Source organism: Periplaneta americana, chromosome 4, assembly GCF_040183065.1.
Source record: "Periplaneta americana isolate PAMFEO1 chromosome 4, P.americana_PAMFEO1_priV1, whole genome shotgun sequence".
Taxonomy (NCBI): domain Eukaryota; kingdom Metazoa; phylum Arthropoda; class Insecta; order Blattodea; family Blattidae; genus Periplaneta; species Periplaneta americana.
Genome location: NC_091120.1, coordinates 49,298,993 through 49,326,448, shown reverse-complemented (window position 1 = coordinate 49,326,448; position 27,456 = coordinate 49,298,993). Strand labels below are relative to the sequence as shown.

Genomic DNA, 27,456 nt, shown 5'->3' with positions numbered 1-27,456 from the left:
TTGCACTATTAAATAGTGTAATATAGACCTTAAGTGCAGGGTCGCTAATTTGTCACTTTCGCTAGTTTGCCAGAGGAGGGACGAATGTGCTCCTACATATATGACATGTAGGGTAAAGATTGGTAATACTGTGATACGAGTAATATTGTGATAGTTCTTTTTGAGAATTTATTTCAGTTTTACTGAGCGAGAGGAAGATCGGTTTTTTTGCGTCAACGTATTAAGGGAATGTTCGTGGACAAGTTGCTGCACAAAACCGGTCCTTCTCTCTCTCAGTAAAATTGTAATAAATTCTCAAAAAGAACTATCACAATATTACTCGTATCACAGTATTAGCAGCTATTACCCGATGTCTAAAATTCAGGTAGTAGGCCATTGATGAAAACAAAAGAGGAGAGTTCGGCCGGCGCTGTGGATCGGAACCCGGCATAGCTCAGTTTTCAGTTAGTTAAGATCACTCATCGCGTCCTGGGTTCAATTCCCAGTGCCGCGACGAATTTTTCTCCATTAATAGTATTTACGTGATGAATACACAATATTCAATACAGGACATCGAGGTCCTGAAGTAAGAATATACTTCTGGCTTTTAAGGAATCTGGAGTTTCGTTGCCGCCCTCACATAAGCCCGCAATCGGTCCCTATCCTGAGCAAGATTAATTCAGTCTCTACAGTCATATCCCACCTCTCTCAAATTCAGTTTAATATTATCTTCCCAAATACGTCTCGGCTTCCCAAAGGTCTTTTTTCCTCCGACCTTCCAACTAACACTCTAGGCCTATATGCATTTCTGGATTCGTCCATACGTGCTACATGCCCTGCCCATTTCAAACGTCTGGATTTAATGTTTCTAAGTATGTAAAGTAAGAATATACCGATGGAAAATGTTGAGGAAAATCTTCAAAGGTGTAAATCGTCGTTGTTCCTGCAATTACTCCTATGTGACATATTTATTGACTTTCAGATTTTTGCTCTATTAAATAACTTAAATAATGATACAGCAAATAATAAAATCTCCTATATGTAATTATATTTCTTTGTTTCGAAAATGTAAGAATTCACAGTCTCCTATGTACGGCTGTCATAGGATGAATAAATGTGTTTTTTCTTCCTACTGAAAAAATTTATATTTTGCACATAGGAGTTATTGCAGGAACAACGACGAAATGAAGGCATACGAGTAATAGACCATTCAGCCTAATATTTAGTTTAGTAAATGATGATAATGTTAATGACTTCGTACAAATTATGGTGTCAGCCAGAATAATCAAAGAATGAATTCCAGCAGGAACTCAGAACATGATCCATTTGTAAAAGAAGCGCGGGAAGATATTAAAAATGGCGTGTAATCGTAATCTATACTAATAATAAATCTGTAGCCGAAATTTTTCTGGTAATTTTCGATTTTCCAAAAATAATTGGTCCTAACATATATAATTAACCACCCTGAAACCGAAAATCGCATTTTTGAAATTTTTGTTTGTATGTTTGTCTCCTTTTCACGCGATAATGGCTGAACCGATTTATATGAAAATTGGAATGTAAATTAAGTTCGTTGTAACTTAGATTTTAGGCTATATGGCATTCAAAATACTTTATTTAAAAGGGGGGGTTATAAGGGGGACTGAATTAAATAAATCGAAATATCTCGCTTATTATTGATTTTTGTGGAAAATGTTACATAACGAAAGTTTCTTTAAAAATGATTTCCGATAAGTTTTATTCTTTACAAAATTTTGATAGCACTGATATTTAATGAGATAAATGAGTTTTAAAATTAAAATAACGCCATCTAAGACGGTGAAATGAATTAAGAACAAATGACTTCGTCTATAAGGGGCCTTGGACAACAACAATCGAAACAGGGGCCTTAGACATCAACAATCGAAAGCTATTAAACATAGCCTACAGAGAATGTTTCTGTGTTTTTATGAAGTAATATCAGAAGCTAAATTAACCGATTTGTATAATTAATTATTATTTCACCATTGGAAAGTGTAGTTTCTCTAGATGGACATAATGTTATAATGTTATTACAGTAACGTCTGAGTAAATCGAAGACAGGTAAGATTAAAATAGCTTCTTATGCACAGAAAATTTGATAGCCTATTTTGTACATTCGTTTTCTGTATTTCTTAAAATAATATTTATGTACACTTATTTTAATCTCAGAGAATTAACGAACAACGAGAGTGTGTTGATTAGTATGCAGTAATAGTACGTTAGCTTAGCAATCCATTATTTTATAATTCAAATTTTAACTATGCTCAATTGAATCGTGTTAAAATACATAAAATATATATGCAATAAATGCAATGCAAAAAAATTGGGTAATGAGCGAAGCAGATTATCTTGCGCTGTTGTAAAAGCTGTTCCCTGGATCAAACGTCCTATTTTAATTATGTAATTACTTTATATTTATTTCTAACAGGTGCAGCGGAGCGCACGGGTACGGCTAGTAGGCTATAGCCCAACACACGGCACGTGATGTTTATCGTTATAAATTCAGTACCAGCTTACCATTGCAGCTGGGAAAGTTAAACTGACAAAATGGTAGCAGAATTCCTGAACAACCTAAAATACAGTGTCAGAGAGGAGGAAATCTGTAAGAAGACATACAAGAAGTGAATGAAACTCGAACTGGCCACTCGCCAGCAGATGATATAATTTCTGGGAAGAACATTTCCTATTGTTCCTTGTGTGCAGCAATCACGATTAGCAGCGAACCAAGTAACGGGATATTGTGATTTGAAAGGACCTCTCGGCTACCGATACAGCAGCGTTTCGTAAATTGTGGGAGGAGGAGAGAAAGTGGGAGTAGGTATGTGTGTGTGTGGTTCTTTTAATACTGACACTCGCTTCTGTCAGAAAAAGGAAAGACGTTCGCTCAATCTGCTTCAGATGTATCCCCTCCACCGTCTCGTCATGTCTTTCATTCCGCGTACAGTCTCCAACAAATACTTATAGGTATTCGTTCAAGGGAAAAGTCATTGCCACTTAGTATCACACATGAATGACAGTTCTAGTTTAATTCATTCATAGTGTTCTGCAAGTCTTTCACTTCTCAGCATTCTCCAGTTTTTCTTATTTTCTGCCTTCCTCTTTGTCTCTTCATATGACCCATATATCTTAATGTCGTCTATCATCTGATATCTTCTTCTGCCCCGAAATCTTCTCCCGTTCATCATTCCTTCCAGTTCATCCTTCAGAAGACAGTTTATTCTCAACCAGTGACCCAGCCAATTTCTTTTCCTCTTTCTGATCAGTTTCAGCATCGTTCTTTCTTCACTCATTCTTTCCAACACAGCTTCATTTCGTATTGTCTGTCCACTTCACATGCTCCATCCTTCTCCATATCCACATTTCAAATGCTTCTAGTCGTTTCTCCTCTTCGACGTAATGTCCATGTTTCTACCCCATACAATGCCACACTGCACACAAAGCACTTTACTAGTTTCTTCCTTAGTTCTTTTTCCAGAGGTCCGCTCTTTTTTCTACAAAAAGCTTTCTTGGCCATTGCTATCTTCCTTTTGACTTCATGACAGTACATGTTACTGCTTTTAGTGCACCAACTATTTGAAGATGTGCATTTGCTCTGCTGTCTCATTATAAAAACCTGATGATTTTAGTAATATTTTATTTAACTCTTATTCTAGATTTAGTGAAAAAATCTTAACAAGCAGACTGTTAACGAGCTCATGTCCTCTGAAACTTTGTATGTTGGTCGAATGCAAATCCTTCTAGAAGAAATTTCTGGCTCAGAAATGCTGAGACATTATTTTTTTACGAAATATTACATTGAAATTCTGCGAAGAAGTTACTGTCATCGATCATGAAAAGAGCTCTAAGTGTCATACTAGGTTTTTTTTTTTTTTTTTTGAAACGAGATAAGCGTTATATCTCATTTCGCTATTGCACTTCAAAATTACGCGATGGAGCATTTCATGAATGAATAGACTTCGTGAGAATATTGACTAGTCGCCCCATTCATATAGTGTAACGCCATGTGATTTTTACAGTTCAGGATATCATTAAGGACTTCGTGTTTTCTTCTAAGCCAAAAGATTTGAATGAGGGCAAACTTTTAATGCGAGCCGAAATTGATATTCTAAATAAAAGTTCACACAATAAAAATTCGCGAATCTATTGTTGCTTAGAATGCATTAAAATAAAACTCATTTCGAACACAAGCATTGAAATGTGAGTACAACTCGTTAAGTGTAAATTAGCTTTTGAATAAGTTTTGTATGCCATCTTCTGATCTTCCGTGATAGGCCGGCCATCTGTTCGAGAAGTATCGCAACTGATTGAATGTGCTTCCTTTTATCGAGAGGGAAACAGCATCAGAAACGACTGCGGAAAAGCTGAAACGCCTAGCAAAAAAACTTTGGAAAAATGTTTTTCAATTGGGATAACTGAAATTTGGGCCTCTCTGTGTATCACCGAAACAATAACATCCGCAAATAATTACTGAATAATTTAAGGTATACTGTATTATCATAAAGTTTTTAATGTTAAAGCTACGAATAGATTCATAAACATGGACATTTGTATTAAATATAACTAGAGAAAATTTGAAATAGGCGTAATAGTAGACACGAAGAAACAAATAGTCGTAAGATGTTTAATTTCTCCGTTCATAGCCTAAAATTTTTGGTGGTACAGCTGGCGCTAGCGTTTTTGGCGTGTGTCCTAGATATATATAGTGTCCAGTTTGCGAGCATGTTGCTAGTGCAGCTGAGAATGATACCACTTCCTATACACGTCACATCAGCCATTTACCAAACACAGTTGTCAGACTGATTGCGGAAAATGTAAAACACTCGCACTTAACGTTCCCATTACTTATTTCACACGCCAAAAAGTGACGCGGACTGTACAGTTTCTCTTGTAATTAAACAAGTTTGAATATAAATTACGACAGTTATTTAGAGCCTCGTGCAGGTAGTCCATCTTGAGTAACAATTGAAGACCTGCGCACGAGTTATCTGCCTCGCACCTCAGCAAGCATTGTCCAAGATAAACTGTCCCATCTGTAGTTCCGGAGGGACTCACGCTCTGGTGCCCTATGCATTTCACTAGAGCCCTCAAATTCATCTGCTACATTGTACTCATTTCGCATAACTACATACGTTCTTGTTCAGTGGCGCCAACTTACATGGACCCGTGAGGCCCGAGCCCACACAGTAATTTGTCGTGTTATCATTATCATTATTATTTACGAGATTTGTTTATTTTAACTTACACCTCAAGTGTTTGAGCACACCCAATGTTTTTCAAAAGTTGGCGCCACGTTCTTGTTTTCGTTTCCTGCGTGTGTAGGTTAAACCACAGTCTATTATATATAGTTACGAAGCTTGAGTTTTGAGGGTGCTAGAAACAATAGACTGTGACGGTACTATTTTGCATTGCCTGTAATGAGGCGATATTAGCGATCCTAGTGGTGAGCAACTATCTAATGTTTGCATATTTACTACGTATTGAGCTTCGCGACTGTATATACTAGACTGTGGTTAAACTGTGATAAGTGGTTGAATAGATGTAAGTTTATCAGTATGTAAATTGTTTAGCTAGGTCGGTTTGTTCTTTCTGTGCTTTTGAGTGCGGTGCGTGTAAATGCCATACTTACTTACAAACGACTTTTAAGGAACCCTCATGTTCATTGCCGCCCTCACATAAGCCCGCCATCGGTCCCTATCCTGTGCAAGATTAATCCAGTCTCTATCATCATATCCCACCTCTCTCAAATCCATTTTAATATTATTCTCCTATAATGCCATAAATGCCACACGTATAGTTACTTTTAATAATAATAATAATAATAATAATAATAATAATAATAATGCCCACCGCTTTGAGGTAACAGCATGTCTGACGGTGAAATGGGCGAACCCGGGTTCAAATCCTGGTTGAGATTTTTCTAGGGTTTTCCCTCAACACATTAAGAGCAAATGCTGGGTAACTTTCGGCGCTGGACCCTGGACTCATCTTTATCTCATTCAGACGTTATATAACCCATAGGAGTTGAAAAGCGTCGTAAAAAACAACCAATAATAATAATAATAATAATAATAATAATAATAATAATAATAATGTCCATAGCTGTGGAGCAACAGCATGCCTGACCGTGAAACGTGCGAGCCCGGGTTCAAATCCTGACTGGGACAAGTTACCTGGTTGAGGTTTTTTCCGGGGTTTTTCAACCCATTAAGAGCAAATGCTGGGTAACTTTCGGCGCTGAATCCTGGACTCGTTTCGTTGGCATTATCACTTTCATCTCATTCAAAGCTTCATATTTAACCATAGCAGTTGAAATATTGTCGAAAAATAACCAAATAAAATAATATAATAATAATAATAATAATAATAATAATAAAATTAAGGATTGGACTCTATTTACTGTACTTGTTCGGCTCTCTTGTGAGACTATAGACCTATAGTCAGCATGGTGCATAGCTAGCTGCTTGTGCAAGGTAGACAACAAACATGATAAACATCCTACCACTATGGAAGGGCGATAAATTTGCTTTCCTCTGCCAGAAATGGAACCCGGGACGGCTGGGTTTGTATTCAGGCATGCTACTACTTTAGCTACAATGGATTATATTATTATTTTATTTTATTATTACTGTATTGTCAACATCACTGTCTTTATCATCATTGCAATATTCTTTAGAGCTGAAAGAATGCATCAAGGCAAAATTAGATAAGGCCTACAAATATTTTCATTGAGTAACTGAATCATACAAACCTGTACAATTTGTGTCTACAAAAAATTCGATTTTATATAATACAATAAATCATTTCCTTAAATATAGGCTATTTTTAATTTTTTTAACAGTTCCACTTCCGAGATCATGAAAGGTGCCTCCCAAGCGCATTTATGGAGTGTAAAGCGGACGTCTTGGAATAGTGGTCAGAGTTACTTGGTTGAGGATTTTTTCCGGGACTTTTCCTCAACCCTTCCAGTAATAATTGTAATTGCAATTGTAATTTTCAGCTTTTCGTGATACCTTTACATTACATCGGCAGATCAAGCAATATAGACAATCGAATTGAAACAGTTTTTTTTTTTTGGCACTGAGCTATGAATACTGAAGATTTTCTTTTTTTCAAGAATCAAACATGGTTAATCTATTCCGGCACTATTTTAAATTACTGCCGTAATTTAATCGTAGGCTCTTTATCTTTTTTCACAGGCTTCTTTGTACTAATGTGATTTGGTGTTCAGCGTTTGGTGTATTATTATTATCATTATTATTATTGTTATTATTATCTTATACAATAATTACGCTCGGTTTATGTAGGCCTGTTCTGACTTCATGTTAAATTGCTATTTTTATTTCTTTGTAGGTACGGTAATCTTCCTCGGTTTCATCATTCTTGTGGAATTTGGTATGTAATACTTTGGTTTATTATTATTATTATTATTATTATTATTATTATTATTATCATCATTATCATCATCAATTATCGTCTTGCTCTTCAAGAAACAAATTCCGTTGATGTAGGCTAGTCTATTCCGATTTCATGTTTAGTGTCTTCATTTTATTCTAGTCTTCCTCCTTGGTTTCATTGTCCTTGTGTAATTTTGTATGAAATGTTTTGTTTTATCGTCGTCGTCGTCGTCATCATCATCATCATCATCATCATCATCATCCTTTTTTCTAGTTACATGCTTATTAGTATTTCTCGGCAAGTTTAGGTGAAATTTATGACTGACAACGGCGGTACTAGGAACAGGTTTCTTCGGAATATTGCCGTTTCTCTTTCCATCTTACAGACTTTCCGTCGCTTCATTACCGTCGTCTGAAGTAATGCCTTATTTGTCAGTCAGCACTGTAACATCTTGGCTGCACACGGCAATTTAGTTGGATACAGATTGGAAGGGCGGCCGGTTAGCTTAGTTGGTTTATTCTTAACGTTCACTAGCGATGTTTCATCCCAGCCACATTGAAAGACATTACGTAAAAATAAAAACATCAACAGTGTCTCGATTTCATTTGATACGCTTTAATCCATAATTTATTATAATTTCATGCATAGTTTTCAAATTAGATTTACAACTGGCTTTTATTTATGAATTAACTGTGGAAATCAATGTTATTTGTATAAGAAACAACTAAAACTTTAAACGCCATATATGTTAAGATTTTGAGTTATTGTAATGGGATGCTAAGTTGCAGTAGTCTACTGGAACACAGGCTTTCGCACACGACTGGTTAAGTTGGACGCTAGTAACAATATAATAGCATTTATAGCATGGAGGAACTTAATGTGATTTTTTTTTGTATTCCTGGTTTTACGATGAAATTTGAGTGCGGCAGATATACATTAAACTAATCAAGACCGTTCAGGGGAAGACTTTTTGGTGTGCTGGGACTTAGCATCTCTAAAGTTCCGAAACAAAGTACAGGATCCTTCTTCAGCATAGTATAGCAAGATCTGAAGAGTCACCTACTACTCTGGTGTTCCATTATGCCTGGCTACTCCAAACAACTGAGCATGGGGTGACAGATTTATCAGTGTATATACTGCAGTGTAAACCGAGCGAGTTTAGCGGATGAGGGATCACATACGGCCGGTGGGCTAGTACACCCTCATCCTCATTCATCCTATATATTTCGGGGTGCACAATAGACCTCAGCATGGCCGACGTGCAAAGGGTCGTCCTAACCCGCCCGTAGCCACCGTGACCTAACCTAACCTACTGTAGTGTAGGCTATTGAAACACCCGGTGTCGAATGAACCACCCAAAACAATAATAAAGACTATACGTTGATATAAATATGTAGAAGTTAAATTTATGACCTAATTGTCTTTGAGGTTCTGCGCCGTAGCGTCTTTGCCTAAGGCACCACGCTTATAATTCGCGTTACAGAATGAGCTCTAGTTCGAATCCTCATGGAGGAGAAACATTCTCATGAAATTTCCATCAGTGTATGGGACTGGTGCTCACCCAGGATTGTGATTAAGTTTGGGGAGCTACGATAGGTAGTGAAATCCGGTTTCAAAAATCAAGTAACGCCTGGGGGATCATCGTGCTAACCACACGTTACCCCTCGTACTCGTTGGATGATCGTTCACCTCCACTGAGGCATGTGGACGTGAAACCAACAGTTTACTGGTCAGCCTTGGCCCTTCATGAGCTCTCTCTCTCTACGATTATTATTATTATTATTATTATTATTATTATTATTATTATTAGGAAGTATTTGTCATTTAATGACGCCAGTTTTTATAAGTCCCTGACGATGTGTTGATTATGTGTAGATAAAAGTAAAGCTATCCCCAAGGCGCTTGGGGAACATGGAGGAAGAACTCCATGCTTTCATGATCTCGGCGCTAGAATGTATTCGATTTGATAGGAACTGAGTGAACCTCGGAGGCTCTCTGGATGTTTTGGCAACGAGAAGAATCCCGTGATCAAGCGAGACCGAACCCGGGACCTTCCTCTTCGAAGCCAGTTTTATCAACTGAACTATTGTGTGAAGGTTGTATTCTTATTAAATAACGAAAGTCTCCTTCAATTTTATGATACTGTACCGCCAGTGTCTATCCGCAAGTTATCGTTCATACATACGGATATGATAATTTTTCTACAAACATCCCATATCTGGTGTACTATAGGGCGTTGGCCTGTCATACAGTGCCATGTGGTTTCCGTCTCCGGCGTGTCTCTACTTGGTAGTCTAGTGAACGCATGTGCCAGCTCAGTGTTATGCAGTCTTATGACTAAGAATATATTACCAGTATTTCTAAGCTGCTGAGAATTGGACTTCTTTTTATATAGGAATGATATGTTAAATGAGGCTTAAGATTTGATTTACGATCTTCCTCTTGAAGCTTACTGCGTTTTAAACTGTACTTCCGGGTTTGGGCTCTAAATATCTTGTTGAATAGAAGTGCGTAATCCGGAAGGGAGTGAAATCAACCGAGACCGTTATCCATTTTCCAGAGTATCTTCATTCAAGAGTTATGATTGTATTACAGTATCAACGTTCGAAAATGTGTGTCCTAACAAAGATGAAAACAATAGTATGGTATTTGAAAGAAAGATATTGAGAACTATATTCGGATTGGTTGACATACTGTAGGTTAAGTGAAGACTGGTGATTTACAAGGATCTCCACGATCCACTATGTAAAGAGAAGGATATATTAACTTCCATAAAAATGCAACGATTGAAATGGGTCGGACATGTAATAAGTTCAGATGATCATCTGCACATTAAAATAATTCTAACTTCACCGACTGGGGACAAAAAAGTAGAAGTAAACTCTAAGTTCGGATGGGAAGGTGAAATTATTAAACATACGAAACTAATGTGTAAATCCAAAGGAAGTTCCTGAGCTAAAGACAGATGCCAGGCGGGAACTCTAGTGAAATAATTAAAGCTGTGTAAATCCAAAGGAAGATCTTTAGCAAACGACGAAAGCCTGGTGGTAGCTCCAGTGAAATAACAATGCCTGTGTAAATCCAAAGAAAGATCTTAGCAAAAAAACAGAAGCCTAGCGGGAGCTCCACAGAAAGGCTATGGCTCAGAGAGCGTTGTTGTGTCACTGATGATCAGTCCTGCGTTTGGTTACAAGTTGGGTGTATGTTACATCGATCATACTAGCTTCTCTTGGTACGGAGAGCAAGTTACGAGTCATCAGTTCACGCTGCAATGAAGTAGTCTCCCCGCACTCTCCGGTACTGTATGTTTAGGGCCTATATCCATTTATTCGGTCCACACCTGTGGAGTAACGGGCAGCGCATCTGGCCGCGAAACCAGGTGGCCCGGGTTCGAATCCCGGTCGGGGCAAGTTACCTGGTTGATGTTTTTTTCCGGGGTTTGCCTCAACCCAATACGAACAAATGCTGGGTAACTTTCGGTGCTGGATCCCGGACTCATTTTACCGGCATTATCACCTTCATTTCATTCAGACGCTAAATAACCTGAGATGTTGATACAGCGTCGTAAAATAACGCAATAAAATAAAAAAAATCTATTCGTGTACCTGTGTGTATAAATAAGTCCGTGAACAACAGGAAAAGTATTCACGTACAAAATACTACTTGGATTTAATAACAATAATAACGAAATACTTATTTACGTTCATTTATATGCAATGAAAGATAATTTTTGCCAGGAATAGACAAAACTAATATATTTCAGGAGCCAGTAGATTTGATCTACAGATGTAATGGTTTCTTCCGAGGTTTTCCCCAGCCGTGGGACTGAAGCCGGATGGCCTATGGCGAGTCCTCGGCATCATCCCCTTTGATTTGATTACCTGGTTGGGTTTTTCCGAGGTTTTCCCCAACCAAAAGGCAAATGCCGGGTAATCTTTTGGTGAATCCTCGGACCTCACCTCATCTCACTACATCTCGCCAAAATTGTAAAAAATTGCACAAAATTGTAAAAATTGTAGAAAATTACTAAATTGTAAAACTGTAAAAATTGTTATTGTAATATTGTAAAATTTTGACTTGTTCCACATCTTAAAGCTTCATTGCTCATGTAAGATCTATGGAATAAAAAAATGAATGAATGAATGAATGAATGAATGAATGAATGAATGAATGCGGAAACCATTCGAGCTAAGATAATTATACGTTTACTGAAATATAATAAATAATATTAAATATCTACACTGGTCAAAAAAAGTTAAGCATAATTAGGCATATAACGGTTTTTATTAATTAAAATAAAATAGATAAATTATAATTGGGTTTCTTGGTTCCACAGAATAAACTTAAAAGTAGAAATACGCTATTTGTTAACAATGGACTCAATATGAAATGAAAAAGTTGCATTGTTTGGAAACAACGGAAAAGATAAGGGAAGTTGAAATTCGTACATCATCAAAGAAAAGGAAATGGTGCTTTCAGTACCCTGTTTAATAACGTGTTGGTCCTCCACGAACCCTGAGGCACTCTTGTATGCGACGGGGCATACTCAGTACCAACGCATCTAAGCTCTCCTGAGGCAAATTGTCCCATTCTTCCAAGGCAGCATTCCTGAGTTCTTGAATCGTTAATGGGTGATGTGGATGATTGGAAATGGCTCTCCTGAGAAAGCTCCATGCATGCTCTATGCAGTTCATATCCGGTGAGCATGCTGGCCAATCCATTCTTCGGATCCCATGTTCTACCAGATACCGCTGCACACTATGAGCACGATGAGGCCGAGCATTATCGTCGTGTAGAGTGAACCCTTCTCCTACAGTCTCTGCAAAACCACTTACTATGGGTTGGAGGATGTTGTTCTCATACACGGCAGCAGTCATGTTTCCCTCTATTGAAACCAGTGGTGTGCGGCGGCCAAACATGACACCTGCCCAAAACAAGATTGAACCACCAAACTGTTGGTGACGTTCCACGGTCATTGAGGGATGATTTCGTTCCCCTGTTCGTCTCCATACGCGAATAGAGTTGTTGTCAGGGTGTAGGCCCATTCTCACTTCGTCTGAGAATAAAGTTCTGGTCCATTGGTCCCGTGTCCAGTTCTCATGTGCTCTAGCCCATCTTGCACGAGCACCCCTGTGATGTGGACGGAGTGCTGGAGTCTTGAGTGGTCTTCGAGCATACAACCCTATGTCATGAAGTCTATTGCGCACAGTTTGGCTACTTACGACAACACCAGTGGCTTCGCGTAGGTCATGGCGCAGAGTTGTAGCTGAGGCTAAAGGGTTCCTACGTGCAGATAACCTTACATACCGGTCCTGACCTGGTGTTGTTTTGCGTGGACGGCCCTCGCGAGGTCGATCTGCTATTGACTGGGTTTCCTGGAACTTTCTCCACAGTCTGGAGACAATACTCTGATTCACATGAAGGATGTTAGCAACATCAACTTGTCTCATGTTTTGTTCCATCAAAGTGATGATTTTGATGCGGTCTGCCATTGTAAGGGTGTTCCGAGCCATTGTACTGCACTATGAAGCACTATGACGCAAAACGACACTGATTGAACTTCGCTCGAATTACAGGCTTTGTTTACTAGCCGTGATTTGGACGTTACCTAGTGATGCAGAATAAAACAAATGAAAGAGTTTGAATTCGTAAACATAATACGTGCCACATAAAACCAAAAGAAACATAAATATCAGGTATTATTGGGTAAACTGGAAATATGCTTAACTTTTTTTGACCAGTGTATTCAGTTCAAACACATGTTCTCAGAGACGCAGTGACTAACGTAGTGCATTAAAGGCGCTATGTTCGGTTCAAGTTTCTAGAGTATGGCGAAGTTCGATATTCGCCGATGTTCGCTTTGGAGAGGGAAGTCTGTTGTGTTCGTTCCACCTAGTTTTAAAATTATTCGCTCTGTGCACTTCCACCCCTTCATGTTTTAACCGCTTAAGAATTTTAGCGTGGATCTGGCCATTAGTTTTTCATATGAAATAAGACGAAGTTTGTAATTTCTTTGTTGCTTCTCTCATGTTCGAACATTGCAGGACACTAGTAATGACAGTATCTTGAGATTCTCAGCAAATGTAACAATATTAATCTAAAAATTACATTCGAATTTCTCCGCAAAACAGTTTTTGTTAATGTTATGTAATAGTTATAGTGACTCAATAAAAAAAAAAAACTCTGGCTCCCATGATTTGTATACCCCTGATTTTTACAATAAGTAAATCGCTTCTAGATACTTCGGATCTAATTGAAGGTTGGAATTAACAAATGGGAAAACATAAATGTCAATACAAACTTGAAATAAAACAAATTATGAGAGCGTGCTTTACTAGTTTCTAAACATTGCAATCAATGACTGTAAACATATTCTATCATGTACGTAATACATTCAAACACAATTTTTGTATTCTTTTCAAACGAGTCTTAATATGGCAATACAATTAGTATACGTATTTGATTAACAGTTATACATGTAGGCCTATATTTGTTTTTTGCGTAGTATAATATGATTACTTGAATTTCAATTGTACACAAATATGCTTATTGGAAATTTGTACATTCATGTCTTTTTTTTTACCTTTAATGTTTTTAATATTGACGTCAACAGTGTATTTTGATGTATGTAAAAATCTTGAAGTACAATTTTGATGCAGTGTTTTTTCACAAGATAGCTTTAATTATGAATGTCTGAAGATGCTACACTAGAATGGCGAAAACGTTAACAATAAAATTTAAAATACAGTGTAAATTTATAATTGCATAATTTGCATTAAAGATAAGTCACATGATTGAACAGCATTCTCTTTGAATTGATTATTTGACTTATTGCAACTTTTATAAAAAATAAACTCTAAACATTTTAAGTGTTTCAAATAAAAAAATACTTACTTCTTTGTGATAAAATACATTTTCTTCTTTTCTAATGAAGTGCTCGGTACCAAATTCTTCTATTAGAGCGCTGATCTCCAAGTGCGTACGTAGTTTTGTTTTTGTATGTTCACTGAACAGCAGACCTGGACTGTTGTTAAGTGAGGTAGATGCTTCCGAGCTATACTTTAAACATCCCTACACTGTTGACCGTTGCTTGGAGACACTACGTAACAAATCGTAACAAATGATGATGATGAGGAAGAAGAAGAAGAGGAGGACGACGGCAGTTTCGGAAATGACTAGTGCATTCTGTACTGTAAGAAACTATACCTGGTAAGGTTTATCTTGTCTCAGTAGCAATAAAACCAAGTCCCTTCAAATGAGCATGGATATTATAGGAGGGTTGTAAATTTTCAGGATTCCTTTCAAAATCTTGTTAACTATACAGTACGAAGAGAGATATTTTGTTACTTTATTTTGCGCTACAGAATGTATCAACTAGTCCCTTCCGCCACTGGCATCGCTTCACTCCCCCCATCGCAATAACAACACAGACGAAATAAGACATATCTCCTTTCTCTCTCTTTTCACAGTGAGACAAGATTCATCACACAGACTTTAAATGAACCACATTCTACAGAAAGGAACCAACCCACAAACAAATTTAATATCTCAATAATTAGATAATTCCAAGGATCCATATTGTGAAACAAAGATACTTCGTATAATACACATTTGGGTAAAGCAATAAGTATGGAGTTATATTTACTTGTGAATTTATTACTCACGTTTAACTTTAAAATGCATTTTTCTCAGTTCAGGTATAATGTGAGTTAGTTACTTTCTGCAAAATGTTGTCCAAATAATAGACTGTGTTTAGACCTTGTATGTTTATTCATGCTTTAAAAAGCCTTGTTTTGCTTTTGAGAATAGCGAATAACATGTTTGCTTTGCTCATCACATTTTTGTATCACTTGTCCTTACATATATAGTATGTTACGTACACTGATACAGGCGTGTAAGTGAAACAAACCGTATAGACTTCATAAGAACTGGAATCCTGAAGTCAGTTTCATGGGTTTATTTACTCAATAAATGCAGTAACGACAGCAATGAACGAACAAGATGTTAATGAACAAAAGAAAATAACAGATAAGCAGTGTAACTGGTTTTCTGACGCTAATTGGATGGGGAAAACAATTACCAGTTTAATAAAGGAATTTTTACTGAAATGAAATCAAATATGGCTGTATGGAGTTGAGAGATTCTCCAGGTGTGAAGTATACTCGAGTAATGAGATCATTATATGCACCGGTGGGAACGGTTCAGTCCTGTGATTTAATTTATGAAGATATACAAAGAGAACTTTTTATAATATGGAGGAAACTTGGCCTCTTAATCAGTGGTCTCCGGTGACGCTTTTCCCCGGGAGTATAAACGTTGTAGAACCGTGATTTTTGTTCCTTTCTATTAACATCCATGAAAATGCTTGTAATGTTGTATGTCACTCAAAATAAATACTTGTAAATATTCAATTAATTTTCATTTTATATTTTACATTTTGATGTTCTGAATATCTAGAGTTTGAGCTTTCCTGTCAAACACAGAGCGTTTAGCTCGGCTTCCGACCGAGAATGCGCGTATCAGACATGCCTGCATGGCCGGTGAAGCCGCCATCATCAATCAGTAAACTCCCGCGTGTTTTTATTCATTTAACTTTGTAATAATAGCATGCATACAATTATATTTTTATTTCATTGGGTACTAACCTGTGTTATGGGAGTTGTTCAAAGTGATGTCCGTCTGTTATTCACACTCTAAAATATTCTAATAAAACAGAGTATACAGGAATAGCCAGCTAGCCAGCCAACCCCATTATATGTTATATCGGCATTACAAATATTACGCTAGATGGCAGTAGTGTGTTATGATTAGCTTTTTCTTGTTATCAGTTGTGCCAACAATGGAATTTTCATTGAACTCTGTGGACGGTTGCTAGTCAAGGCTTTGTTGATTCAGTTTCATTTGTGTTGAAACAGTTGCATTCCACTTCAATTATCCGGATCCCAGTAATCAACGTCACTTGACAGATGATTTTTCAATAAATCTTAGTATTAAACAATCTCTGATACGTGACTATCCATAATATCATATAGCAGAAGCTATAACATAACCTAAATAATATAAACAAGTGTTCGAAAGGTTTTAATTAGGGATGATGAAATAAAGAAGAAAAGTTTTAATTAAGGACGATAAAAAACATGAATAATTTTAAAAGGAACAATTATTGAAAGTACAGTTTTTAAATGTGAATGTTTTAGTGGTTGGTAGTTCAGTTGATGTTACATTGGACGTGTGCGAAAAAGAAGTGGAACTCGTTAATGTACATGGTTTATTCCTTAACTTATTCTGGATTTCCGAATGGTGCTCTTCATTTATTTGTAAATAGGGTTTCAGGGAAGATTCATAACTATGACCAGTGATCTTTATTATTTCTTGTTCTTGAATGCCAATGTGAGTCATGTTTGAAACTGCTGTGCATCGACTGGAGTGGTGTCTATTTTTTTTTACTTCCAGACCAGTGCAGTTTGAAATGTTGGCAAACAAAGAAACAAATGCTAGGGTAGTGATAAAAACAAACAATTGCTAGGGAAGCGATAAAATTAAGCAAATGCTAGGGACGCTATAAAATGGTGCGATAAGCAGCCATGATTAGTTGAAAGACGTTCTTTCGTACCGTTTTTTGACGTAGTAAAAGTGTAATAGTCAGTGTAGTACGATTCTCATTGGTCAGTTGAGTATCAATAAGGTTGTTCATTGACAAGAATCACCTGGGCTGGATACATGGAAAATTTGGTATTATTTTATTTATAGCCGAGATTATAAACTAGTCGTCCTCCGTGAGATAGTAGTTAACCATTCAATCTGAAGTTGCGTCGCTCAAACACGGTGCTTCATAGGGTTTTCCACTAGTGACAAAATGATGGAATCCTATGTTTGTGACAGTGAGCCGGCCTCGTACTCATCACTTTGTGGAGACAGCCCACAGTAATTTGTGATATGATTCATCCGCTAGACAAGTTATTGTGTTTTCACTTGAGATCCCTGTACAATTGATTCTGAGAGGCGGGACTCGTATGTTCTCAGTCACTTGTAACTGTATTTTAAGGTATTGTCTGAGTCATCCGCCTAGAGGAATTAAACCTACTACATTTACTAGAGGCCCACAGTGACAGATCAGTAATATCGTAGACAGCTTCTCATGATAGAGAAGCGAAATTCGATTCTGTGAGATTTGTGGTGAGTAAATAAGGGCCCGAAAAAATACCTGTAGAACATTTTTTTTTTCCAAATACTTATTCCTTCCATTATTATTCCTCAATTATTCCATAATTTTGTCGTCTTTGCACACCTTTCTTGATTGAAAAAGGACGTGTAATGCAGTTAGAAGTATAACAAGTTTATTAAAGAAAAACTAATCAAGTATGAGGTCGAAAAGAAAACAAGGAAAGATAGAGAATGTGCCGATTCAAGTAAATGAAAAATACAAGCGGTTCGACGATCGTATAGGCCTATAATAAAGTGTAAGTAGGCCTACTCACTACCTCTGTGCAATGCTCACGACCATGGATAAGTGCCGGTAACGCGGGGAATCACTTCTCTTGTGACGTCTAGCCAGCACGACTCTTTGATGCAGGTTGATGTTAAGTTAAATCTGGTGACCATTAGGGTATGCCTGAGTCTAAGTATTAAATATCCATAGTACTTCAACACCATCCACCGGGTTTCCTCCTCAAGGGATTGTATGCACAATAGGTTTTGGTCGCAAGCTTTGCATAACTTCTGAAAAAAAAAAAAAAAAAAAAAAAAGATATTCGTAGGTAGAGACTCGTTTTCTTGTTACTCCTACTCTCAGTGACTGAAATCTGCTGTTTTGGTGACTGAAGAAGGGGCTGAAAATATCCAGTCTTGTGGGTGAAGGTATTGAAGGTATCAGTTTTGTAATCCATCACTCAAAAATGTAGTAGAACTACATGCCAAAAATAGTAGTATAGCTGATCAGTGATTATTAATACCAGTGGTAAAAGTAGTAGTACCACTAGTAGGTGAAGTGTGTTCATTTCTAGTACCCATAAGGATAGCAGAAACATTTTTTTACCGAATAACAACAGTGGGATGGGTGTTCACATTGTTGCCAACCCAGATCCTTTGCAGGGCCGCGTCAGTCACAGAAATATTATTACTATCGTCAGGAGAATAATTCGCGGGTGCCCGTGTAAAGGGGTTAAGTCAAATTGTAAGGTATGTAAACTTCTCGCCTTTGGTACTGAACAAAACCTCTTTGTCACAAAATACGGAGTACTATAACTGCATCATGGATGAAAGAATGATTTAGCCCCTTTAACACAGGAAAAAAGTAATTGTGGAGAGTTGAAATCTGTACTTATCCCAGTTTAGCGAAATCATACTTAACCCCCTTTACACGAGCACCCGCGAATTTTGCCACAACAGACGTTGATTGTATCGTTGCTGCTGTAATATACATTTGTTTATCGAGGTCATCCAAGAGTTTTTGATAGGCCTAAATAAAATGTGAATAGGCAGGTTTTCTTCGAATGCTTTGTTTTACTAACCTCACTTTTTCCCCGATTTCCATTATATGACTGTCTTATTTATGAGTAGCTTCTATAGTTTGTCATCGTCATCATTATCATCATCATCATCATCCTTCACGCCTTAGGCAGCATTTTTGCCTGTAGGAATTTACGCAAGTAGGTGTTACATATCGTGTTTCTGGACGCCAGGTGTTTCTTCTCCCTGCTGGTCGATATTTACATATTTTATAGGGCATTTGATAGTATCCATTCTTTGGACGTGGAATAGGCGTGTCCATTTCTGTAATCCTTCATTTTGTCATTTAAATAAAATATTCTTAGTTAATTCGTATGTCTTTATTTTATGTTCTACTCTTCGATGTCCGTATTGTTTTTTTTTTTGTTTTTTTTTTTGTTTCCCCCCCCCCCCCATTATCATATATGTCTCACTCTCGTATACCAGTTTTTGCATTGACATTACTCTCATTACTAGTTTTTGCACTGACATGACTTTATAGAACCTCAGTATAGTATTTTCTTTGTTTTATTTTGTAGTACCTGTAAACCTACTCATATTGTTCCATTTAAATAGTTAAATGTTTCAATTATTTTCTATTGGTTCTAAATCACTTTGAATGACATGGCATATTGTCTATAAAAAATCTATACTCGTATGTTTAAGCTAATGAAATTGTTCTGTACAATTTTTCTGTTAGTCTATTGTTTTATATCTTCCATTTTGTTACTTTTAAAAATAAATATTGCCGTATTATACAGACCGAACTGTTTAAAACTTCTGAAGCATTCCTTGGCCCCATACAATCGCTAGCATTCCCCTCCATGAAAGTGCTCTTCCAGCCTGCAGTCATTTGTGAGTGAGATTTTGTCGGAGTAGGGCAGGAGGTACCAGTTCAAAAGGAAAACATAATTTAAAGTTTTGATAAACCTCCAATTTAAAGCTTCATGTTGCTTTGAAAAATCCAAGAATCATTAAAATTACTCCAAATTTTGTTAATGATGTTTTATATAGGCCTATACCATAAGTTAAAAATTTTATTAGAGTTTGTTAACTTGTTTTTTTCACAGCAACATGGAGCTTTAAAATGCAGTTTTCCTCAAAACTTGAAATTTTGAGTTGTTTACCTTTTGAACTGGTCCGTCGAGATGTGTTGTACAGCATCGAGTGAGATCGGATTAGGAAGTACAATAGTTTTGTATTACCCGACCAAGGCCAGTGGAGTCCTGCAGCCCGGAGTCGTGGCGCTACTGCTCCTGCGTTCGTAATACCGCATCGCGATAGTTCACATTACGCCCGCGGCTTCATTCGCCTTGGTCGAGTAATACATTTGTGAGTTATATCACTGCGCCGTCGTATATTCATCTAGAAGACGTACATCAAAAGCGGAAAGGAAGTTTTCGGGGACTACGTTCCAATGCATCGCCTATTTAATGAAGTTTTTCTTTTTCTTTTCTTTTTGTGAGCATATGACGTTTTTGTTTTCTTGTCCGATCAGTGACAGAACCTGTTTTATTAAACTTATCCACTAAATTTAATATTGTTTTTCGTTTTGGAACTGGGCTGCTAAGAAATTTACATCTAAATAATGGTGTTGTTCTGTCACACAACTTTCTACATTTTATGTGCGTCTTAAAGATGAATATACGACGACGTAATGAATACCTCACCACTGCATAACACAACTGTGCTCACAAATCTCATTCACGGTTGCACAAAGCAACTGTCCTACTCCGATGAAATTCCACTTAAGACTGACTGCAGGCGGGAAGAGCTCGCTTTCATAGAGGAGAATGCCATCGATTGCATGAGGCTCGGACCGTTCACCTGCGGAGCAACGCTTCGGGACTTTTAATCTGCCCGCACTGTATATCCTTGCTATTTATTAAGCTTGTATATTGCAACTTGTCTTCAGAATCGGCTATAATCACTTGATCATTTGGAAATGTAAAATATTTAGGTTAAAATTATATTAATAAAATTGTAAACAGTTCATTGAGACTTCAGATAAACATTTTGATTACAATAGCAGCTATACATGACATTAGATTATAATGAATTAAATTTCAGTGAATATAACCAATGCTTATTCCCATCACTGTTTCAAAATTTATACATCAATGAATTTTCTGAATTCATAGTTTTGATTTGTCTGAAGGAATTTTTGGATATTCTTCGGAAATATATTTGTGTTCGGATTCGTGATTAATAATTATAGTAATGGCAGGCCTGTACTTGTTCACCTGAGCCTCATTGGTCATTTGTACCGTTTTAATATAATATGTATTTTAAACTACAGACGTGGACAAATTATTATACTAAAACATATTTCTTGGAAACATAATATAATTCGTCATATCAACTATCATCACAGAGTCTCTATTGTTGTAAATATGATTGTTTACATCTTCTGGTATATTTTTCCAATGGTTAAGTATATCTTGTCTGGCTGTGTTGGTACTACTTGTATTTTAATTATATACTACAGAAGATATTCAACAGTCTGTTCTCCTATGGCCTGCAAGAAGACCGGACATGAATGAAATTGAAAATATGTGATCTATACTGAAGAAGAAAGTGAACAAAAAGAGGCTTACAACAAAACATGGACTCATTTAAGCACTGGCTGATATCTAAATAATGCTGATATTAAAAAAAAAGTGTTAAACTTGGTTTCCAGCATACCTGACAAAGTCAACATCTTAATAACGAATAAGGGAATGTTCACAAAATATTAGTAACCTCAAGACTCAATTTTCTGTTCATTATATCTGTGCAAAATACATTTTTGTTCATTATTTCTGCCGATAAATACAAGTTTGTTGCATATATAATTAATTTAGTCTAATAATTTGTCCACGTCTGTATAGCCTATCAAAGATGATATTGTAAGACGACTGCTCTTTCATGTCAGATAAAAACTTGGTCCAAAGTTTCAGAGTATCTAGTTAGATCCGCCCGGATCTTAGTTCTGCAGTTGTTTCGATCTTAGTCTTCGCAAATCCGCCTGCAGGGACCGGAGAGAAGCTGCGAGACCACACGTATAACGCAGCCTACAGTCGGAATCGATTACCTCTGGAAGCTGGTCTGGGATTTAAGCTTGCATGTTTTTGTCCTTGTTAAATCAGTCCAGGCTTGGTTATTGAAACATGATACTCTAGTTATAACGTCATCCGTAATGAAGGTGCTACATTTGATCTGTTCACTATATTTATTTCATTTTCACTTGCATCTGGAAGTTGCTAGTGTTTAGTCGCATTATTAATCTCGACATCACTATAAAACATCCTCTTCTGACACGAATGTAATTTGTTTGAAATCCTTTTAAAACTGAATAGAAAAGCGTTGGAGTGAACAATATCTACCCATTTAAAATAACATTAATTATTGTAAGAACATTTTAAAGAGATGTTGAGAATTATCAGAAAAGATAGTAATAATAAAATTGTTAACCCCCCGCAAGCTGACCTGAAATGCACACGCTGTAAGGTAAATGGATATGGGGTACAAAATGGACCCCGTCAGCTTGCCGAGGGTTGTGTATGATGAAGTGTTTTTTTTTTTTGTAGATTTTTCGGCTTCAAATTTGATTTTCGCTAGATATATACAGATAGCCAAAAATCCCTACTGAAGATAGGAATTTCTATTCATCTCACATGGTGCACCAGTTCATGAGAGATCTAACATATTTTGTTGAGTCTTAATAATTAATTAATGTCCATACTTTCCTCACACTGATACTTTGTCTCCGATTCACTACTATAAACACCACTCCATTTGCATCACTGTTGTGCGTCTTTATAAAGAACGATCCCTGGCCACTGACGTCCATCTTCTCCCTGCTTCTTTCACAGGCGGCCTCTCTCCCTCTTTCCCAGTCTGTTGTCCCATGCCGTGGTAGAGTAAGCTGCGTCCTCACCACATGGTCTCCCCACTTCCACTTCAGCTGCCTTGCTTGTTCCGCTGCATCCTTCATGCTGGTTTTTCTCACTTCCTCGTTCCTTATTCTGTCACTTATGTGAATGCGTAATATACTTCTTTCCATTTTCCTCTGCGTCACTTGAATTAACCTGATTTGCTGGTTTGTGAAGCATCATGTCTGGCAGCCGTACCGCTGGTATAATACAACTTCCCAGTACATTATTTTACTTTTTACTTAAGGCTGAGGGATCTGTCTTGCCATATACATTTCAAGTTCCAAAATTTTCTCCAGGCGATTCCTATTCTTTTTATCTCCCTAGAGTCGTCTCTCAACACCGAGATGTTCTGCCTTGGGTAGATGTATTCGTCCACATATTCTAGATACAAGTATTATGTACCTTACGCAAATCAAGATTTTCAGGTATAACTCCCTGTAAAGTTGATTTGAATAATTTCGAGGGAAAAATTGTTCCGGAGCCTGGTATCGAACCCGGGACCTTTGGTTTAACGTACCAACGCTCTACCACTGAGCTACTCGGGAACTCTAACCGACACCGATCCAATTTTTCCCCTCTATATCCACAGATCTCAAAGTGGGCTGACAACCGTCAAGCAACCAACTTCGAGTGCACACTAACTCCGTGTGACTTAAATTGTGGTTTTCTGTTAACGAACAGTGACGTGTATTATGCAAATCAAGATTTTCAGGTATAACTCCCTGTAAAGTTGATTTGAATAATTTCGAGGGAAAAATTGTTCCGGAGCCGGGTATCGAACCCGGGACCTTTGGTTTAACGTACACGTCACTGTTCGTTAACAGAAAACCACAATTTAAGTCACACGGAGTTAGTGTGCACTCGAAGTTGGTTGCTTGACGGTTGTCAGCCCACTTCGAGGTCTGTGGATATAGAGGGAAAAATTGGATCGGTGTCGGTTAGAGTTCCCGAGTAGCTCAGTGGTAGAGCGTTGGTACGTTAAACCAAAGGTCCCGGGTTCGATACCCGGCTCCGGAACAATTTTTCCCTCGAAATTATTCATTATGTACCTTATTCTGTCTCACTAGAAAGAGTTAATATAAATTTGAATGTATGTGTTTTGGGTATGTTTTACATTAAAGTTAGACATCAAATAATTGGTGTGCGCCTGAAAATAGGTTTCGCTTAGACGCTTAGTACAGCGCCGTCCGAAAGATGGCATGAACAAGTATTATCGTCGCTCTCAAATGGTTAACGTCGGCAATCCTTTGATACTCAAGTTTACACCGCTCACCGCGTGTTTGTTATTTTATTCGTGTACTGGGAGAGGTCAGCAGCCACGTCTTATCTTCACCTTAGAAGCGTTTTGCTTTGTCGTATGACTTGTAATAAACAAAACACTCAGCCAATGTTGAAAGGAAGATCTGCGAGTGTTTATTTGCTGTACAGTAAACATTAACTCTTTGACTTACAGACGTTAACCATTTTAGAGCGACGATAACAACAGCCCGTTTAGCAGTGATTCAACACGTCCGCGTCGGTCGGTTTTCGGTAATAAAATCTCGCGATATACTCGTGTAACTTATTGACTTTTTTTAGTAAGTGCTGAACTGTCGACTATTCCCTCTAATGTAAATTTTACATATTTTGAAAAGATTTCTAGACACGTTGGATTTCGCCTCTATCGACAGAATTGAGTCCTAGGCACATTTTCCATTTCATTAAATTTATGAACGACTGTTCCTTATAAGGCTGTAACAATTCCGAGCTGATGTCTTGAATATTCTTGACTATAGAGCTAAGTTTAGTAACGATTTCGTGGGAGACTGTTCTAACGTATAGCCTATGTCATCATGTTTTTCTTCATTTTGAATGAGATTTATGCACCTTCTTTATTTTTATTTAAAACTGAGCCTGTTTTTCTCACTTTTTTCTACTAAATTCTGGATTGTGTGATCAGATTAATGTTGAACGCCAGGATATTTCAGTAGAAATATAACACGACGCATTATAGGCCTACGTATTATTAATAGTCACTGTACTTATGTAAACGAAACTGAATTTCACTGTTTCTCTAACCGTGACGTCCCTTCAGCCTGTGTTTAATCCGTCCACACTACCAACACAAAACCTTTCCACTTTTGATCCAGGGTAAATGTACACACTATTTGCTCGAAAGTCTCGTTCAATCTATGACAGTAAAAGGCTGACGACATTTACCTCAACGAAACCTGTTTCCGGGGGAATGCTCTGTATTAGGTTTATCAAATATGAAGTAGCATTGAATAAATCTTCAGAAATTCTCTTAAGTTTTACATGTAATACATTCTGACTCTGAATTTGTTTTCTTTGCTAGAATTCATACATTGGCGTTTTATTACTGTCGCGGCACATTATTATTATTATTATTATTATTATTATTATTATTATTATTATTATTATTATTATTATTATTATTATGCATTTAACGTTTAGTATATCGCTTGCTGTAACTTTTGTTACTACGAATTAATTAATTAATTAGGCACGAAAAGCTTCGATTAATACCTACATTCAACTTTTAATTTTATCAGATCTGAATGTTTTCTCAAATGACTTTCGCGTGGATTCCCAATAACATGCATATTGCCCATTGGTATAATGTCCTCCATCTTGTAATTCATTCGATCTTATCACGCTACCACCGTTTAGGCAAAGAATAAAGTCACGAATATCCTTTTGTTATGTATATAATTTCGTAATTTACTGTGATTTGTCATTGATTGATCCTTCAGAAGTAATAATCAAGTGTGTGATTATTTTGTATTGCATTGTAAATCAAGGATATGGCATAATGACCTATTGAGTTTTTTTTTTTTTTTTTTTTTTTTTTTTCCATTAGAACTTACGGTTTTTGTAACATTGCTGCCTTCATCTATACATTATTCTCATCGCGTGGGCGATGACAAGAAACGAGGAGTATATTGTACTACGTCTAGACCAGTATGGAATTATTGTGTAGTCAGAAATCATCTGCCCTATTCATTCTACACATATCTGAGCTCTGAAATCTCGTTGCTTCCTTCTCGAGTTTGAACCTATCCTTGCTTACGGGGATTGCAGCGTGGAATATTAGATCATATAAGAAAAGCACGAGATAAGATTTGAATTCGAAGTTTAATGAATGCCACTTGTATTCATATGATAAGACTTGGCAAGACATGAAACAGAAAATCAACGTAATTCAGGTGAATGAATTTGGATAAACATTTTCGAGGAAGAAGAAGCGTTGTTTATCTTCAATTAGTCATAATGTCCATATTTATGCCACAATTCACAGAAAGTCTCTTCCTTAGTTCTTTTTCCAAAGATCTGCAGACTATTTATTTTCTTTACAAATGTTGATTTTTGAAATATTACGATGCGTTACTATTGACGTTTTTGTCCACAAATGATCAACTAGTGACTGAGATTGATTGATTGTTCATACTGAAGAAAATATTGATTACGGTGCGCTGACACATTAATTTACGATCAGAAGGAAGAAAGGATTTAAGTTAAGAGTAACATATTTATTTACAAGATTTATCATTTTAGATGCAAATATTAGCAACTACACTTGTAATATGTAGCAAATACAAATATATACATGAAAATAATTAAAATTAAATGTTAAGTGATATATGCTTCGAGATATAGAAACAAGGAAACGCAAATTTTAATAATCCTCGACACTAGGAGGAAATAGTATTTATGGCTACAAACGGCCATCCGTTCTTCTGTTTTCACTTACTACAGTATATAACATTTGATGAATTTTATCTAAATCCATTCTCTAGGAAGGAGTAGTTTGTCTTATCCTAACGTAAGCAGAGATAATTATCAATGTAAATAGAATGTTACCTGAGACTTCTGTATGAAATTTTTAACAAATCTGCTTGATAATAGAAAAGTTGTTAATTTTATTCAGCTACGAGGTGCGTTTGAAAAGTTCGTGATGACATTTAAACCGTGTCGACAATGCCGCCATTGTTAGCGGCCATTTACGTTAGTTCAAGTACGAAAAATCATAATTTTCTGTTGACTGCATTTTGTGTAGTTTAATTTTGAAGTTAGTGTGCCGAACAGTTTGGCAAAAATGGAAAATATCAAGCTTTCTTCAGTCATGAAATATTTCTAGAAAGAGGTAATGAGTCCAATATAAATTTAAAAATTGTGAAAAAAAAATGGGCAGCACTACTTAAACATTGCCGAGAGAGTGTGAAAGACGACCCCCGCAGTAGACGTTCAGTAACAGCAACAAGTGAAGAAATCGTAGAAAAAATCCAGATATGATGTTGAATGACCGTCGACTGAAAGTGCGGGAAATTAGCGAGGTTATTCGTACCTCAACTGAACGGGTGCGCCACATCTTCGTCAGTGTCTTGGTCATGTCCAATGTCTCCGGGAGGTGAGTTCCGCGTTTAACACCGGAACAAAAGTACGTCTGATGTCAAATTTCGAGGATTGCCTGGCTCGATTCGAGAAAAATACGCCCGATTTTTGTAGGCAGTTTGTGACAACTGATGAAATGTGGATCCACTACTACCTACATACCAGAGACAAAAGCAGGCGAAACAATAGAAGCACAGCGATTCTCCGCCTCCAAAGAAAGCAATAGCTATTCAATCGGCTGGGAAAGTCATGTCGTCCGTGTTCT

General features: G+C 37.0%; 1 protein-coding gene across 2 annotated transcripts in view; it reads left to right on the top strand.

The window, feature by feature from the left end:
• Nucleotides 1-27,456, top strand: part of brat (brain tumor) — a 718,927-nt gene that overhangs the window by 83,909 nt on the left and 607,562 nt on the right. For both annotated transcript variants that reach the window (XM_069823300.1, XM_069823297.1), the window contains exon 2: nt 7,351-7,392. The gene's annotated coding sequence lies outside the window, so the exon portion shown is untranslated. The remainder of the gene's footprint in view (nt 1-7,350; nt 7,393-27,456) is intronic.